The sequence below is a fragment of the Echinops telfairi genome, unplaced genomic scaffold, assembly GCF_000313985.2.
Source record: "Echinops telfairi isolate 266 unplaced genomic scaffold, ASM31398v2 ScPeMD7_23;HRSCAF=83, whole genome shotgun sequence".
Classification (NCBI taxonomy): Eukaryota; Metazoa; Chordata; class Mammalia; order Afrosoricida; family Tenrecidae; genus Echinops; species Echinops telfairi.
Window position 1 is genome coordinate 2,434,434 of NW_022103920.1, and position 18,997 is coordinate 2,453,430.

Consider the following 18,997-nt stretch of genomic DNA (forward strand, 5'->3'; position numbering starts at 1 on the left):
CAAACATGATTTTTATATAAGCTGGGAAATCTAAAAATACAGCAAAATTCATTTGACGTATGCTGTTGCTTTATCCACTCTGCTGTGTGCTCTGGGACCAAACTACCATCTCTCTGGGCTCAGCCTGGGTAAAGAAGACCTTAGTCATTTGACTTCCCGAACGGGAAGCACTCGGGCTATGTTGTCATGGAGAAGCTTTCTATTTCAAACAATTTGCTATTCTGCCAAGAGCAGTGGTAGCTCCAATGGACTGTGATGACCGCAGTCCTACCCTAAGCCATTCGACTCTCCAGTGGTCCAGAGGAGCTCTGCGCCACGGGGTCATCTGGCTGTGACCTTTCAGGAGCAGGTCCCAGGCTTTTCTCAAGAGCTTCTCCTCGGTGGGTTCGAACTGCCAGATTTTGGGTTAACCATTGGCACTACCCAGGGTGTTCCTCTTCTAAGTCATGCAACCTAAGACCATGTTCCCTGACACTGAGCCAATTCTGACTGCAGTGGCCCCTGGAAGGGTTCGGGAAGCTGTAAATCTCTATGAGATTAGGCAGCCTCACCTTTCTCCCAGGGTGGGGCTGTGGATTTGAAACACCAACCTTGTGTTCATAGCCCAGATTACCACCAGGTTTCCTTTCTCTAAACCACTGAACCATCACCAAAACAGCCAAACCCATGGCCGTTGAGTCTAGTTCAGCTCACAGCGACTCTGTAGGACAGAGTAGAACTGCCCTTGTTCGACTGCTAACCACGAGGGAAGTCGACAGAGGCCACAGCATGCACACACACAGGTGACCGTTTGTGGGGTGAGCTGTTGCGGAGTGTGAAAGGACCCATCACACACAGGGGAATACAGAGACCTTGCTCTGGGTCTGAGGGTGGTGGTGTTTCATTTCATTAACATCTAATAAATGGCATAGATCCCATGTGTACGCGGTGTATTCAATTTCTTACAGCAGCAAACACCTATGAAATCATCACCACCATCCAGGTAACAAGCCGGGCTGTTGCCCGTCACATTTCTCTCCTGCCTGTGAAAGTGTTTCCCTCCTACTGGCCCGGAGAGATCCGTGGGGGTCCTGATGTCACTGCTTGGATAGGGTCACCAGGAGGGACCCACCCAAGGGTCACTGTGGTCTCTGACTGCAGCTCGGGGTTTGCTGTCCACTCTGGCCTGGTGCTGGTCTCTTTATAACCAGTGTTCTAGTAATTAAGTTCGTCTTTTGATTGTTCAAGCAGTGGGGTGAGCCCACACCCTCATCCTCTACTCTTTCCTCCAGATGTAATTCCCACCATCTCGGATCAATTCCAGCTCAAAGTGACCCTATGGGACAGGGCTCAACTGCTCCTGGGGTTTCTAGGAATGCAGAACTACAGTCCCGGGTTGGTGTGAAATACTGGTCTTTTGGTTAGCAGGCCAGCAAAAGCGTGCCCATCTACTTTCTTTAGGATTCTAGATGCAAGAACTCCGTGAAAGAGCCAGACCCCGGCCCACTGGTCCCAAGAGTCAGGATTGGCTTGATTCCTGCCCACCAGGGATGCTCACCAGAAACTGGTGCCAGTTTATAGAACAAAGGAGAACAAAACAAGGCAAACCCCTGGGGTTTGGGGGAGCACCGATGCAGTGCGTGGAGCATCGAGGCACATTTACAGACCATTAGCAAAGGAAGCACTGCCTCCAACTACTCTGGAATCAAGGGGCAAGGGCTTTTTCGAATGCCCCGCATTGGGAAAAGATGATCTGCCTCCCGTTTGAATTTACTTTTAATGTATTGTTATTACTGCAGTTCAACCAGAACAAAATGTATGATAGCCGAGGAAACTTAACGTACGCTTGAAAAAAAAATGCCCTAAGGTTACACAGGATTTCATATTGTGATATTGACTAGGGTAAAAATAGACATGGGAATATTGTCCTCTGTTGAAAGTAAAGTCATTACAAGAATGAAGTGTCCTTAATAATAAATGACCGAATTTATCTATTTTTGTTATCTTACGATATGAAAAATCTTCCATATTTAACTTGTTTCTCTTCAACTGAGGAGTTCCACAGAAATAGGCTACATCCAAAGAACCTGGAACTATTTTTAGAGCTGAAACAGATACCCAACACCTGGACTCTTAAAGACACAGCGTCTGAAATATCTACCACTTTTAGTTTGACATTTCGTTTGGCTTTCTTCGAATGGAAAGAAGTAAGTATTGGGCAGTATTTCTCTTGCCCTATAATGATGACTTGACGCCATTTGTAATAGAGGAAGAGGTAAGTCTAGTACCTGATGCGTCCTCACGGCACAGAGAGGCATGGTGGCAGCAGGCTCGGTCTCAGCCTCCATCTCCACCTCTCCCCTGGGCCCCCCTCCACCTCTCACACCACACCCCCTACCACCTTTCAGGGCTGACCTTCCTGCTCTGGGTTCCACATGTTCTGCCTATGAATCGGTCCTCCTCGTTTAGCATGGCACAGATGCTAAGCACTCCACTGTTCACTGGGCGGTTCCGGCTTGACAACAACTCAGAGACCCTCAGAATAAAGGTCTGGTGGTCCAGCCCCGCAACGCTCGCCACCGAAGACACCATGGAGCCCGGTGCTGCCCTGCCCCCTCCCCCCCACCCCACCCCTGCGGCGTGGCCATCAGTCAGAACTGATGAATGACACCTGGTGGTTTGGTGTCACTTGTAGCAGCCAAGATCGGGGGGGCCAAGTCCTCCCAGAGGCACGCGGGAAGAAAGGCCTGGTGATTGCCCTGGTAAGCACAGCCAACTCCAGCCCTGCGGGGAAAGGTCTGCTCTGACATGCAGCCGGCTGATTGGTGACCGAAATGCCATGTGAAACCGTCGTCTCTGACCCACCAGGTGAAATGCCTGTGCCGATTCTGCTTCGCACCAAGGACCGTTTAGGTGGGAGCGAAGCCCTGGAAGCGGTAAGATTAGAGATCGTGATGGCAAGGCTGGGTTTAGTTGCAGGTCCTCCAGTGCATGGCCAAGGGCAGGGCGACAGGTTCTGCAGCGTCCCTTACAAAGGGTAATAGCATTGCAGGCCATGGGATGGTTTTTGTTACACCTTAAAGTTCTGTGACGTTACTGGAACCTGTTGTTACAAAGCAGTATACCACCCTCCCCACCAAAGGAAAAGAAAGCTCGGCTGGTGACGGCTGATTTAAGAGAACGGGATGTAGCTGTGAAATTGTATTTCCTGCTTAGGAAAAATGCCACGGAAACTGTTGTGATGATGCACACAGCCTACAAGGACAGAGCATGGGGAAAAACTCATGGATGAGTGGTTTGCTTGTTTCACAAAAATGTGAACTGTCAACTGATGACCGTCAACTTCCCGAACAGACAGAAGTGTTGACACAATCTGTGTGCTTGTGCTCAAAGATTAACAAGGGACCAGTGAAGAGATGGGGGAGTTCTATGGACGATCTTGGAGCTCGGGTCAGCGAATTGTAACAGAACATTGGGGATGAGAAGGGCCGCTGGGAAATTTGTGCCTCGGGTTCTGACTGACCAGGAGAGAGTGTGGAGTGGAAACATGCCGTGCTTTGAAAGAACAGCTTCGAAGTGACCCAGACATTTCCCCCAAGGTCATTACTGGGGCTATTCTTATGATCCCCAAAGCAAACATCAATCGAGCCAGTGGAAGACGCCATCATCCCCTAGCCCTCAAAATCTTGTCAAGTGAAATCAAAGATTGAGGCAGCGCTCATTTTGTTTTTTTGAAGCGAGACTTAATAGTGCATTTGGAGTTCTTTCCACCAGGTCAGACTGTTAATCAAGCTTTTTATTTAGAGGTTCTGTAAAGATTGCGTAACAGTGTGCGACAAAAAAGGCCAGATCTGTGGCAGACAGGGACTGGTTTTGCCACCATGACAATGCACCTGCTCACGCGGCCATCTCAGTGCGCCAGTTTTATGGGAAAAACCAGAATGCCTCTCTTGCCCCACGTACCTGACTCCCATGACTCCCCCCGTGTTTCTGAGGATGAAGACGGGCACAAAAGGACAGCAATTTGACGACTTAGAAGAGGTAAAGCCTAAAAGGAGGGAAGTGCAGTCAGCCATCCAAACAGATGAGTTTGACAAATGTTTCCAAGAACGGAATCGCAGAGTTGACAAATGTATTAAGTGTTATGGGGAGTACTTTGAAGGTGATAAGGTTTCTTTGTAAACAATAATTAAATTATATAGCTTTGAAAAAAAATCTCATTTCTTTTAGGTACCCCCACTTAGACACTCCTTGTTTATAACCAGGGGGCCCTGGCAGGGCAGTGGTTATGCGCTGGGCTGGGATGCACATGGTCAGCGGCTAGGGACCACCAGCCACTGTGCAGAAGAGAATCCGGCCTTTCTACTCCCCGCACCCGTGACCGTCTCAGAAAACCACAGGGGCTGCTAGGAGTCAGCTGGACAAGATGGCAGTGAGCATGTTTGTTTGGCAGGTTTGGTTTATTATTGGCCCAAGGCTACAAAGCATGTTGGATGGATACCTTTATACGGAAGACAGCCCAAGAATAAAGTTAGGCAGCCCCTACGTGGTAGGCTGAGATCCCAAATCCCCATGTACCTGGGGTGGACCTGAGGGCATCAATCCCAGTGCCCAGCTCCCCTCCTGCCTGCTCCTTTACTGTGGGCTTGCTATCGCTTAACTCCATCTGCCTTTCATAAAATACTCCGTCAGCACACTAGAAGTTAAATGAGAAATTTGTGGGTAAATAAAACGAGGGAATCCCCTTGGCTATTCAGATACCCAATGTGTACTTCCAGTCCTGACAAATTCTGGATTTTCCTTATGGACACAGAGAAAGCCAATGAAATGCCTTGTTTCTTTAGTCAAGGTTTCCCCACCATCCCTTATGGAAACCCAACAAAACTTGTATGGAGAACGATACAGAGAGGATTAAACAGCCCTTAAGCTCCATCCCTGCCCACACATGCATGCAATTACTCTCACGGTCCCTGAACGGACCCCCAGCTCTCATCGGGACACCTCTTTGCTCTCTGCTCTCTTCCTTTGTACACAGGAAAGTTTGAGGAGCCAATTAATCTCAAAATGGTACACAGTAACTGTTTTAGACTAGATATTGAAATGATAGATTCGTGTCCCAACAACTGTTTTAAAAAGACGTACACCTCCAGCAACGATGGCAGAGTCTAATCTCATTTAAGAGAAATTTCAAATATTATGTTCATCACATTTTTATACAATTTAAATGATAAAATATGCCCTGGGGGAAAGTTAAGTTTCCCAGTCAAATAAGATGGACCAGGCTTTTAAAAAACAGTGTTATGTTAATATTTTCCACATAAATTTATTATGAGCAGCGATTCATTTCCTCTGCAGTTAAGGAGCTCGCACGCGACTCCATTTGTCTTCCTGGGTCGTGTTCCCTTCCTCTGCTTTGCAGCCTCGGTCCCCAGGCTATGAACAGACACGTCTAAGACATTTTTATTGGGTAACCCCAGCAACTTCTGAAATGGCTCAGAAACAAAATCACATGGCCAGAAAAACTCCCCATGCATGCAAACTTGTGGATGTGATTTTTCCCTGTGCTAGCGAGAACTGATTCTTTCTCTGGCATCTAGAACAACAGCTGGACTTCCATGCAGTCTCTTTATTTCTGTGACCCTCAACCCCACTGCCTGACCCCTAGTTAAGATCACCATCTACATCTGGTAGATGGTAGCAGGTGTCCCCCTGACCTCAGCCTTGTCCTTTGTGATAGGGCTCCTAGGCCCAGAGACCAACCAATGTGCTCTGCATAGAGAAGGTTGATGACCACCTGCTGCCAGGGTGAATTCTTGGGTGGGAGAAGCTCTGAGAGTAAAAGGGAGGCGCAGTGGTGGACATTCCAGCAAGCACCACACTGGACAACCACAGAGCTAATACATTTCAGCTGCATCAGCTGTGCAAGCCAGACACCTGCCATCTTCCCAGCCAACCCACGTTCACAGACATCCCGGACCAGAAGAGAGAGGGATTGTCTCACACCAAAGGGCACATGTTAGGACTATTTTCACTCCGAAGAAGCAATCACATATGTAGGTGGCCCTGTGTCACCAGGAGGGTCTAATCCCTTAAAAAGGACATTGTGCCCAATACAGTGAAGGGTAAGCCGGAAAGAGGAAGTGCCTTTGTGAGATGGATTAAAGCCGCAGCTGCCAGGATGGGGTGAAACGCAGCAACCACTGCGAGGAAGGCTCCGTGTTATCTGTGGCTGGGCTGGCTGCCGAGTCCATACAAGTTCCTCAGCGGCACCCAGCAGCCTTAACATGGGTGTTTGGTTCACTGGTAGAATCCTCGAATTCCCTCGGGGAGACCAGAATTCCATCACGGCCAGTGCCCCTCCCCTGTGCCCGCCATCATCCATCAATGGAGTCCCGTGTGATGCTGTCAAGCTATTTAAAGACCCGCCATCTATGTCAGGTCTGCCCGCCACCGTGCCTCCTTGCCCTGGACTGTTAGTGCCCACTGCCATGGTGCTGCCCAGCACCGGAATACGAGATTCCCAGAATGCTGCCAACACTCTGTTCTGGTCTTCACTCTCCTCCCATGCAATCCTTGGGCTCTTGCTTCTGCACTAAACTTCTGAAATGTCAGGGAAGTCTATCTTCTGACGAGAACAAAGTTTTCACAAACTGTCAACGTATCCATCATGTTGCAGAATAAAATCGATGTGATTTAACATCACGTCGAAACCAAGCCCCTGCCATCAACCTGATTCTGACACAGCGACTCAGATGGGACAGAGTAAAACTGCTCCTTGAGGGTTTCTGAGTCTGTACATCTTTATGAGAATGGAGAGCCTCGTCTTTCTCCTGGGGAGCAGCTGGTGGGCTTGAGCCACCACTCTTGCAGTGAGCTGCCGAGTACTTTTCTCACCCAGCCTCCAGGGCGCCTGTGAAGTAAGAGTCTCTCCCTAAGACCAAAGCAGTTGCCCGTGGAGTTGACACCAGCTCATGGAGAACTCACGCGTGTGAGAGCAGATCTGGGTCCACGCGTTCTCCGTGGCTCAGTTTCTGGAGGTGGGAAGCTAGGCCTTCCTTCCGAGGTGCTTCTGCATGGAGAACACCTACCTTCCTTTCCTTCATTAGCAGCCAAGCAGCTGAACACGTGCCCCACGCAGGACTCCCTCTCTCTCCTGACCACCATCCCTCCCTGCCTTCCCCTTCAATCTGTAACAGGAGACTGTGCAGGAGCCACCATGACAGAGCCGAACCAAGCCCTATTGTCCTTCATGGAACACACCTCACAGGTACCTGCTTCCTGCCCCATGACAGACACGAGGTCAATATGTAATTTTTATAGAGGTAACAATGCAGCTTTGTTTTGGAAACAAAAGTTCAGAGAGAAAAATGCAACATTTATAATCAACCAGTAGTCTTGTTTTTTCCTGCCCAGAATGTATTTTTAAAGGCTCAACTTCATCTTGGAGAGCTGTCATCTTGTAGAAATCTAGCAGACAAATAATGTGCCCGTTGTATTCAGATTTTAAAACTGAATTGAAAATGGGATAATCATGTTCCTTTGAGCATCTTTGAAACTTACATGTACTAGGTAATTTAGATTTCCTAAATATGTAATTCTACTTGCTGCAATTTTTTCTATGCTAAAAGATTCTTTTTAGATAAAAATAGACATGGGAAGACTTTAGAGGAAGGGATATTTTGCAATAAACTTCAGAAGCTCTAAATCTCATGAATATATTCCCATATTAATGATATTATTGAATATTCAGTTCATATTCATATAGTCTACAAAGTTTTGCTAGTGAAAATGATCCTTAAATTATATTATAAATATTATATATGAATGAAAGCAGCCTCAGAAATGATCATTTTAAATGTTAAATATAGTCATTGCATTAACACATAGCTATGATGAGATAAATGATATTTAACCCAATCACAGTAAATGCTATTTTAGGTAAAGAAGAATTGGTACAAGCAGATTGACATTTTTCATATTTATTTAAAATATCATAGAGTATTCATATACTAAAAATTACCAAATTATCTTTCTAGTATTGCCATCTTCTTTATTTCTCTCTTTTCTATATATTTGGTAATAGCTTAAATAAACACTATTTAAATTTATTTAAAATATCCATTATATTTTCTATAAAATAATATGAAATGTTTACATGTGGAGAGGAGTTACTTGGATCTTAAAGGCATTTAAGCAGCTCTCTAAGGAGCAATTCCCAGTCTCTCCCCATCCAGAGGGAAGACGTGTGGTGAAAATCAGAAGGCATGTGGGAACAGTTAGTCCAGTTAGAGTGGTAGAAAAATGCAGACTACAGCTCACATAAAGCTCATAAAAAAGACCAGGCGTATGGATCAACTAGTGACAAGTAAGACCCATAACATGATGCTCTTAGTCATCCTTTAGTTCTGGAACAGAAGTTCCTTCCATGTTCAAATAATCGATTGTGTAAGTTCAAATCAGCAGCACTTACCCAAGGACAGGATTTGTACAGGCAGGAAAGAAGGCAGGATGGAAAGAGGAAGAGGGGTACAGGATGGAACATTGAGGGAACTGCTGTGCGTGAATTGAAACCAATTGTACGTGAACTATTGGATGGAACACTGATAATCCACCCTTTAAACCTTCAACCGATTAAAAAAAATTTTAAATAAATAAAATGAAATAGTGGTGGCTGCAAAACATAAATAAATGGACACAATATAGTTAGTAGATGTTGTCTTACCTTGACAAACAAAAACAGGGCCATGTCTCTCCTTAATCTGAAATCCTCTTTAGTCTTGACTTCAACAGCCAAATAGCTGTGATTTGGGCACAATGACCTAATACCAGTGTGTGGGAGAAAGCTCTCAAAAGACCCTTTGAACGTTCCAACAACCTCCCCAGAGTGTTTGCTTTGGGGGAAAAATGTGACTAGGGCAAGTGCCAACAAGGATTAAGGAAAAGAAACAGAAAGTCCCTGCACATGTCCCTGCTTGATGGTTTTAAAATATAACTGCAGCCTCTAATGATATCAGGCATAACCTCCCGACTTTTCGATACACATAGACTATCTCTCTAGCTATCCATCAAAGGAGATTGAAGACAAACACAGTTGCTATCAAATTCCCTCCACCTCAAGAGACCTCGCTGGGGTTGGCGTGGAATGTGCTCCACAAGGTTTCAATGGCTCATTTTTTGGCAGTAGATCTTCAAGACTTCCTTCCAAGGCACATCTGTCAAGGTTTTGTAACTTGAACCTTTAGGTTAGCCATCAAACCTCTTAAGCATTTATACAACCTAGAGAGGGGCCAGCGATATGGCCTTAAACACACACTACAGTTTGTCTTAAGTTGGAAATCAGACTTACTAACAAAGCCAAGAACTTTAAACTACTGATGCAGCGTTGTACATGGTGTCCTGTGTAAAGTCATCAGGGATGGGCGTGCCCGCTGGCTCTGAGGGCCACAGGAAGTAGGAGCAGTATGTTTCTGACCATACTTTACAAAATGTATCTAACCAGTATTGTCATATTCAATCCATATTCCCACCTGGTCTCAGCAGTGAACTAGAATGTGAACAGATGTTGGCCTGGGTGACGGGAGGATTGCAGTCCAGAAGAGGGAGAAGAGAAATCGAAATCGGGGGAGGGAGGGTAGAGCAGGCTAGGATCCAGAGAGCGAGTGGAGTGGTTTGAATGGTTGAATGCAGAGGGGGTGGGCTGAACTGTAAACCCCTCCACCAAATTCACAATTAAGAAAAACCACCAGACAAACAAACAAAAGGTAATTAAAGCTAAAATATAGAAGCACAAATTCTTTAATAACCCCTCTGTTTCCCCCCCAGCTTTCTGTGAATGTGCTGCCCTAACACCCATGGTTCTTTGTCTCTCCCTTCTGGGCAGACACTGCTCCCGTCAGCATGCACAGGTCCCAGGGTTCATAGCAAAGGCGAGGTACAGCAGCAGGTCGACCAGGAGGAAGGAACCCCCAGAGACGAACAGATCATCACAAGAGCTCTGGGCTCAGACCAAGGTCCTCAGGAGTGCGGGCCATTAGAACAACATGCCTCTCATGGGGTGTCTACGATCTTTAAACAGAACCTGTTGTTGTTGTTGCTGTTGCAATTCGCCTGTAAGTCAGTTCTGACTCACAGCATCCCTATGTTCAAGGGAAGGAAACACTGCCTGGCCCAGCACCATCCTTACAATGGTGCTCATGCTTGAGCCCATCAGTACAGCCACTGGGTCAACCGTCTTGTCCAGGGCCTCTTGTATTCCATGGCCTCTCTTTTTACCAAACCTTATGTCCTTTTTTAGAGGCTGGTCTTTGACAACACGTCCAACGAATGGAAGATGAGGCCTCGTCCTCCTTGCCTCTACAGATGGTTCTGGTTGTGTTTCTTCCCAGACAGAGTTGTCTGTCCTTTCGGCAGTCTCTGGGGCTTTCGATATTCTTCGTCAGCACAATAACCCAAATCTTGATTCGTTTTAGGTCTTTCTTATTCCATGTCCAACTTTCACATGCACAGGAAGCGATCGAAAGAGCCATTGCTTGAGTAAGTAGAACCTACACAAGATCAAATATATTCTTTTATTATTATTTTTGGGGTTTTTAAAAATTAATGAATCGCTTTATTGGGAGCTGTTACATATATTGTAACAGTCCATACATTCATTATATTAAAGGAATATGTATAAATATTGTCATCAAGAATTTCAAAACATTATCTTTCTTCTTGAGCCCCTTTATATCAGTTCCTCTTTTTTTCCCTCCCTCCACAGCCCTGACACCTTCATGAATCCTTGATATATTATGTATTATTTTTTGTACGTATCTTACATCATCCCTTCTCTTCCTTTACCCATGATCCTGGTATTCATCCCCATCAAGGGGGGTTATTGTGCCATTGTCGGTTTCAGTTCCCCCACCCGACTCCTCTTCCCCTTCCCTCCTAAACTCATTACTCCTGCTACTGTTTCGGAGGGCTTTGTCTATCCTGAATTATGTAAATTGAAAGCTCTCATTTTCACTGATGTATGTACACCAGACTCGCTGGATTTTTGAGATAGGGCTGAGATCATAATAGTGGGGAGGGGAAGGATCAAAGAACTAGAGGAGTGTTGTATGTTTCATTGATGCTAAACTGCCCTCTGGATGCATCTTCACTTCTGTGCATCCCCTTGTGTGGGAATGTCCAATTATCCCTGGATGGGCTCTGGGTGTCCACCTTGACCTCTCTCCTTCCCCTCGATGAGGTTGTTTATTTTTGAACTTCTGATGCCTGTTCCCATCAACACCTCATGATCTCACAGGTTGGTGTGCTTCTTCCACATGGGCTCTGTTGATTTCCTGCTAGACAGCCACTTGTTTGGCTTCCAGCTTTTAAGAAGATTTCTGAGGCTGCTCAGTTTCCCTGGGTCAATATGGCTGGTAAGTAGTGTTTTCACAAATCTATTCCTTAAAAAGATGAACGAAAACAAATAAAGGCATGGCAACCCTAGAAATGAAATAAAACACTGTAGCTTATCGGATAATGATTTCTTTTAGTTGAATCAATACCAATGCGGTAGATTTTATTAAATTTGTGTAAAGGTGTGAGAATAACATCAAACCGATCAATCAGGTCAAAGCCAGATAATGTCTCCAGGGAGACATGGCCTTTTGATAAGAGAAACACTGGGGATCCCTCCCCTCTATTTCTGCCCCTTTGCTTTCCTGTTTGCTGGCATTCTGTGTCTACCTCCAGGACCAGTCCCATGTGGGCCATCTTACCCTGGCAGTTGTTGGAGCCCTGCCCTAGTTCCACTGACCTGGGACTCACGCAACTCTGTATTCCACAGTTGGTGACCTCCCTGCATCCTGATTCCCCTTTCTGCGTCTTCAGTCCACAGCTTCTTGAGTCTGAAGAGGCAGCTGGCTCTCTTGGACCCATGGACTGAAGTTAGAATGGGCTGAAAAGCCTTCTTGATATAAGAGTACTTCTCGATCAGAAGCTCTTTCTTATACATATGGCAACACTGGTTTTGTTTCTCTAGACAACACTGCATAACACAACCAGACTAGTACCAAAAGGTGAGAGTTTAAAGGTGGCCCAAATGTCTACTTTTTCCAAGCTGATACTCATAGACTCTGTCCCTTCCATCCCTAATATCCCTGGGTTCTGTAATTTGCTGTAAGATCTCACAGAAACTCTCTGGTAGCTGTGGGGGCTGTTAATTTCCAAAATAGAAGGCCAGGCAGAAGCGAGCCACCTTCAGGGACAGAGCCAGAAGCCAAATGTGTCGCAAAGTCAGAGCAGGTCTTCTTGCTTCTACCAGCACTCAGTCCAGAAGAGGAGGCCACAAAAAATTAGAAGGCTTTGGTGGAAGTGTAGTTTTTATCTTTCAGCCCTTGTGACACTTGAGAGGGAAAAAAATGATGGTGTCTTAAGTCATACTCTCTCGTAGAGTCTAAAGATACATCCCCCCTTAATCCTGTAACAGACGGCTCCCTCAAAAATGGGATTGTAACCGCAGGCACAGAGGCTAGAATTTATAACCGATCACAAAAGGGATTATGCCAAAGGTGATTGTGGCTAGAAGGAGCTCGGTAAGTAATTGGACTGCCTCTCAGCTTAGAAGAAAGAAGGACACAGGCCGCTTTGAAGAGTTGGCTGCGGGGGTGTGGGGGGTGGGCTGGAGTACAGTGAGAGGTGAATGTAGTCTAAAAGAGCCTTCATCACTTTCCTAGAAACTGTGAGCTCTGGCTGTGAACCCCACATGTAGTTAGGCTTCGGATTTTATCAGACCAGCACGCTATTCAATCTGGTAACTTTAAACGTCACCTTTTCTAATGGCATTTCCATATTCTAAATGTTGCTAGAAAGTTCTACAATACTACAGCTGGCAAACATCAAATTGTAGGGTCGTGAGTGAAATGCAAATCTGACGTTCTCCAACAGTACTCCCCTGGAAAGTCAAGCTCAGCCTGTAGAGATGACTCCTGTTTAACATCTCCAGTTTGGATTGCATCTGATTTGCATCCATGATATTTGTGGTTGGTTAATTTTGAATAGGTAGTAAATCCATACACCATGCTTGAAAAATCAAATCAATAAAAATACTTACCTCTTGTCTGACACCTGCAGGTTTTCCCTGTCACACCAATGTGAGTACATCTCTCAATTCTTGAATATTCTCCCAGAATCCCCATAAGCAAATACCCTGGATGCAAGTGCATACTTTTATTTCACACCGTAATCCCACAAAAGCTAGAAAGCTGCCTTTTAGACCCTTGGGCCTTTCTTTATTTTCCTTTAGCAATTACATCATGGAGATTTCTTCAGATCCATAAACAGAGCACTGCATGTCTACAGAAAGGGCACAATGGACAAAGAAGCCAGGCACAGTTTTGTCTACAAGCCAAGGAATATTATGGAGTTCCATGTCTTCTTGGTGAGGCCAGCTAGGCCATGCCTCTTTCCCCTGGGATACCATTCCTAGTTTTGAAGAGAGCATCATTCCATACTTAGAAAATGGCTTCTTTTTTCTGTTGGTTAGTATTCTGTGACATACCTGTAGCGTTTACTTTGGATTATCTGTGCCTTTATGACATGTCGCTACTGGGAAGAAGTACAGCCACAATGCCCCTCAAAGTCAGTGATGGCAAGACCTGACCATGTTGCCAAGAGAGGCCGTGACCTGGAAAAAGACACTATGTTTGGTGAAGTAGGGGGAGAGTGAAAGGAGGAAGACCCTGGACAAGATGTGTTGACGCAGTGGCTGCAATAAAGGGCTGAAACACAGCAGTTGTTGTGAAGGTGGTACCGGACGGGGCAGTATTTCGTTCTGTCATACGTGGGCTCTCACTGAGTATGAACCTCACTGACAGCGTCTCACAAGTTCAACAACACGCCTTGGGCTTCCTGGGTGGCACAAACAGTTACTCACTCAGCTTCTAACCAAAAGTGTCCAAGCCTGAGTCCACCCAGGGCCACCTCAGAAGACAAGCTAGGTGATCTGCTTCCGAAAGCCACCACCGGGATCCTCTATGGGGAAGTTCCACAGGGCCCACTGTAAGTTGGAATACAAGCTACAAGTTGGAATTGACTCAATAAAAAACAACACAAGGTGTTTGGGTTAATACCCTCAGTGGCTCGTCTAAGGGTTGGAAGTGTGGACCACCCAGAGGCCCCTCAAAGGAGTCACCAGGAGACTGGACATCATTAAACATCAGGGCTCGAGTGTCACACCGAGGGCCCCCCATAATTTGGAGACAATGTAATACCATCTCCTTGGTATTTGTGTTTAGAGAAGGTGCCGTGCACAATGGAATGAAGTTGGTTCTTGATCTCAAGATAGGTATTTTAATAGTTATCATGTGGCTAAATATTTTTCCTAAATAAGCAAAACGAAGATAAATACACATCCATGACTCAACTGGTTCTTTTCTTTGACTATGAATGACTGCTGTATGAATCCGATTGTCTTCACGGCTCTGTTAGTAAGGTTTTGTGCTTTGGGGTTTAGAATTTGTTGGAATTCAACATCCATTAATCCCAAGGCATGGCCCTCAGAGAGATTCCATGTCTACACCCTGAGCGCTCACTCACTGCCATTGATTGAGTCAATGCCAACACACAGTAACCCAAGGGGCAAGAGGGGGCTGCCCCTGTGGATGTTTTCCTTCTATATTCTTTATTAAAGTCTTATTGCTTGAAATTCAGAATGTGAGAAAGTATCTAAGCTATATGAATTTTATCTATCTATAAAATTTAACCAGTCACTGACATAGAGTTCATATCATCCAATTCAATGATTTAAATATATTGAATAGAGTAGTGAATTTGTCACTCCAATCAATTTTCATCATTCTAATACCCATTATTATTAGCCCCCTATTTCCTCTCAAGCCTCCTGTTATATCCCAAAGTTGCTATTAATCTAGTTATTGTCTCTATAGATTTACCTCTCCTGGTTTTCATTTAAAGAAAATCCTATCAAAACAACTCCACCAACAATACAACAACAACAACAAAAAACACAGGAAAGCCTTAATCCAAGAAGAAGCAGAAAATGATAAAAACAGATTATAAATGTGTCAAATGGGAAAATAAAGGGGTAAGATGTTTAATTTTTATCTAACAGTAGTGGGCTGTGATCCGCAAGATCAGCGGTTGGAAACCAGCAACTCTTCCACTGGAGGAAGACCGGTCTTTCTACCCTGGTACAGAGTTACAGCTTCAGAAACTCACAGGGGCTGTTCTTCCCTCTCCAATAGGGTGCATTGAGGAGGCATCTACTAGATGGCAGCGAGTTTGGTTTGTGGTATTAGCAGTAATTACTTTCCAAAGCACTCTGTCTGAGGATGAAAGTATTCATAATCTTGTCGGATCATTTGGGGAAGTTCAGTGGAGGCTTAGTCCATGTGAGGACTCTAGAAATGGATTCTCGGCTTTCACTGTCACCCATAGCCTTCTGCCAGCCTGCTGCTGAGATTTAAGCTCGAATACAATTCCCTCCTCTGGATTTGGATTTTTAAATTTATAATCCTTGGATCACACAGGCTGGTGTGTCTTCTGTGTGTATTTAGCTTATACCGCATTCAAATGACTGCTTGTTTTATGACAAGCCTTTAAGACAGCAGAAACTACTCTTTCTGATAGTCAGGCACCATCTGTTTTTTTTACCACATTTTGCTATAATCTTCAGTGATCACTTCATGAGGGCAGGTATTATCCATACCATAAGAGCTAATTGTTCTTAGATTTGGGCCATGGTTAGGTACAGGCTCAAGGTCAATTTATGTATCTCAGATTTATATATATCCCTGGTCCATGCTGGAGACAGCATTATCCGTTTCTTGTGAAATAAAATAAGAAAACTTCAGGGTATATTTGGTAATTCTAATAATACTATCATTAAATTAGTCATTGGTTCACAACTTAAAATACTAGTGAGAAAATGAAAGTGTTTATATATAGGAAAACTTAATGGACTAAAATACATGGAATGGCCACTCAGAGATTAAAAGCTTAATTGTCTGAGCACTGCTTAACATGACTATGAGGGTTAGACACAGGGAAATAATTTTGATAATGCTCACTCATTAAGGAAGAATGATGGCTGTTGAGCTAAGACACGTCACACTAGATGAAAACAGAAGATACATGTTGATCTTAAGTTGCAAATAATTGGGCAGCTTTGACAACAAGAGATTTGAACCCAAATGCAATGGTTTCTGAGGCCATGAATCGGAAATAGCAGTCCTCTGCTTTGTCTCACCCTAGGGTTTTCCAGCTCTATGTACAAAGGAGTATTTCAGTTAACCTCAATTGCAACAGGTCTGTTTAAGGTAAAAGCCGGTTCATTCGAGGGATTTCCAAATCAGATCTTTTTTATGTGACTTGTGCAAAATGGTGTACACCTCAAAAAGCCAAAAAGTAAAGTCCAAGTAGTGTGTAGTACAAGGTCTGTGTCGCCGAGGAGAGAAAGGAAATTTGGTCAAGAATGGATGGTGAGCAACCTTATACAGGTGCCTTTCCCCCTGCAGGTCCATACAAGTCATGGGAAATGCTTTCCTGGGCAGGCTGTCCCTCCGTTGTTTACCCAAAGGCAGAAATGAAGTCACTTCCCCACGGCAGACATAACTCCCTGGCCTCCTCTGGTTTATACATTTCCACTGACGTTAACTGGATATCATTGACATGTCGATTAAATGGTGGTGCCCATGGGACAATGCAATTTGGCAGGAATAAGCTATATTCACTTTACTATGAGGGTCAAGTAAAAGTCAAAAAAGGACAAACTATTTTAAACCTAGTTAACGCAATTGAACAAATACTATTTTGTTTAAAGTTTGCTTTGTATTATCTATAGATAGAGATTAGATAGACCCGTCAAGTAGGTTCTGACTCATAGTAACCCGAGACATAGCAAGAAGCAAGCCCAACTCACTACCGTGTGTCAACTCCAAGTCACAGAGGCTCTCTGGAGAATTTCCCAACTTGAAGTCTTTAGAGACTCAGAGAGAGGCATCATTCTCCCATCGAGGGCCTGGCTGGTGGGTTTGCTGCCGACCGGCCTGGAGGTTAGCAGCCAAGCCTAACCCACCACACCACTGGGGATGGGATCTTTGAGCTTTAGCAGCCCAAGCCTAACCTACAACACCACTGGGGATGGGATCGTTGAGCTTATGTATATAAAAAGGACAATTTTCTAGGTCCTGAGCCATCTTTTGAGCAATAGGTAATTTTCATCCATAATATTGGTCTCTGAGGCAATCTCTCCTATTCAGGACCTGCTTCTTCACCCACCCTCAAACATAATGTCCTTTTCCAGGGCCTGGTCTCTCCCAAGAACATGTCTAAATTAATTTGAGGCTGTTGAAAGTCTGAAGCATTTCCTGAGCTGAAAATTAAAATCATAGAAACTAAACTGAGATATATTGCATCCATTCATGGCCCCTCTATTGCTTCTCATGTTCTCTGTTTGAGAAGGTACATATTCACTCATTTCTGGTTCATCTAGCTGTATCTAACTTTCTTTCTCTATCTCTCTATACATACATTCACAAATATATATACACACATATGCAGATATGAATATAAAGGAATATGTTATGACCTTATATATTATTACCAACTACTCCAAGGAGAAAAGATGAAGCTTTCTTCATCTACGATGAAGTCGATATTATCACTTTTAAGGTACATTCTTATTGTACTTCTTTCAAGATAGATTTGTTTGTTCTTCTGGCAGTTGGTGATATACTCATGATTATTTGCAAGTACTCTAAGTCAGTTGTATCAATTAATCCTCAGTCTTCCTTTTTCATTGTTCCCTTTAATTTGCTTCTGTGACTATTGGAACGACCATGGCTTGGGTCAGGAACATCTTCATCTTCATCTTCAAAGTGACATCTTTGCTTTGAAGAATTTAAGGAGGGTTTTTGAAGCAGATTTACCCAAAGAAATACACCTTTGTTTTTTTGATGGATGCTTCCCTGTGTAACGGTTGTGGATCCAAAACAATTGAAATCTTCAAACGTTTTTTCCATGTAATATGACGTTACTTGGTGGTTCAGTTGTGAGGATTTTTGTTTTATTTCTGTTGATGCCACTTTTAGAAGACTTTAATCATCATCAATGTGGTAGTTCATGATTACTTCAACTAGACACACCTGGCGAGGAGTGAAGTCTAACCTGTCAATCAGGTCACAGCCTGATGATGCCTCCTTGGGGATTCGGCCTTTTATACGGAAGTAACTATATACTCAAGTATGAGCTGAGGCACCTAATTTTACCACAAAAACCTGGGGGGCTTTTACAAAGCGGGTGCATAAACAAATGTGGTGAAGAAAGCTGATGGTGTCCGGCTATCAAAAGATAGTGTCTGGGGTCTTAAAGGCTTCAAGGTAAACAAGCGGCCATCTATCTAAGAAGCAACAAAGGCCACATGAAAGAAGCACACCAGCTTGCATGATCATGAGGTGCTGAAGGGATCAGTTATCAGGCATCAAAGAACAAAAAATCATATCATTGTGTGCTTACCTCCCTGATATGATCACTGAAGACAAATGGGTGCATAAATGTGCAAATGTGGTGAAGAAAGCTGATAGTGCCCAGCTATCAAAAGATATAGCGAATGGCATCTTAAAGGCTTAAAGGTAAAGAAGTGGCCAGCTAGCTCAGAAGCAATAAAACCTATGTGATCATGAGGTGCCGAAGGGATCAGGTATCAGGCATCATCAGAACAAAAAATCATACCGTTGTGAATGAGGGGGAGTGTGGAGTGGACACCCAAAGTCCATCGGTAGGCAATTGGACATCCTCTAATAGAAGAGTCATGGGGAGGAGATGAACCAATCAGGGTGCAGTGTAGCAATGATGAAACATGCAACCTTCCTCTAGTTCCTAAATGCTTCCTCTCCCCCCATTATCACGATTCCAATGCTACCTTACAAATCTGGGTAGACCAGAGGATGTACACTGCTACAGATTGGAACTGGAAACACAGGGAATCCAGGGCAGATGATCCCTTCAGGACCAGTGGTGAGAGTGG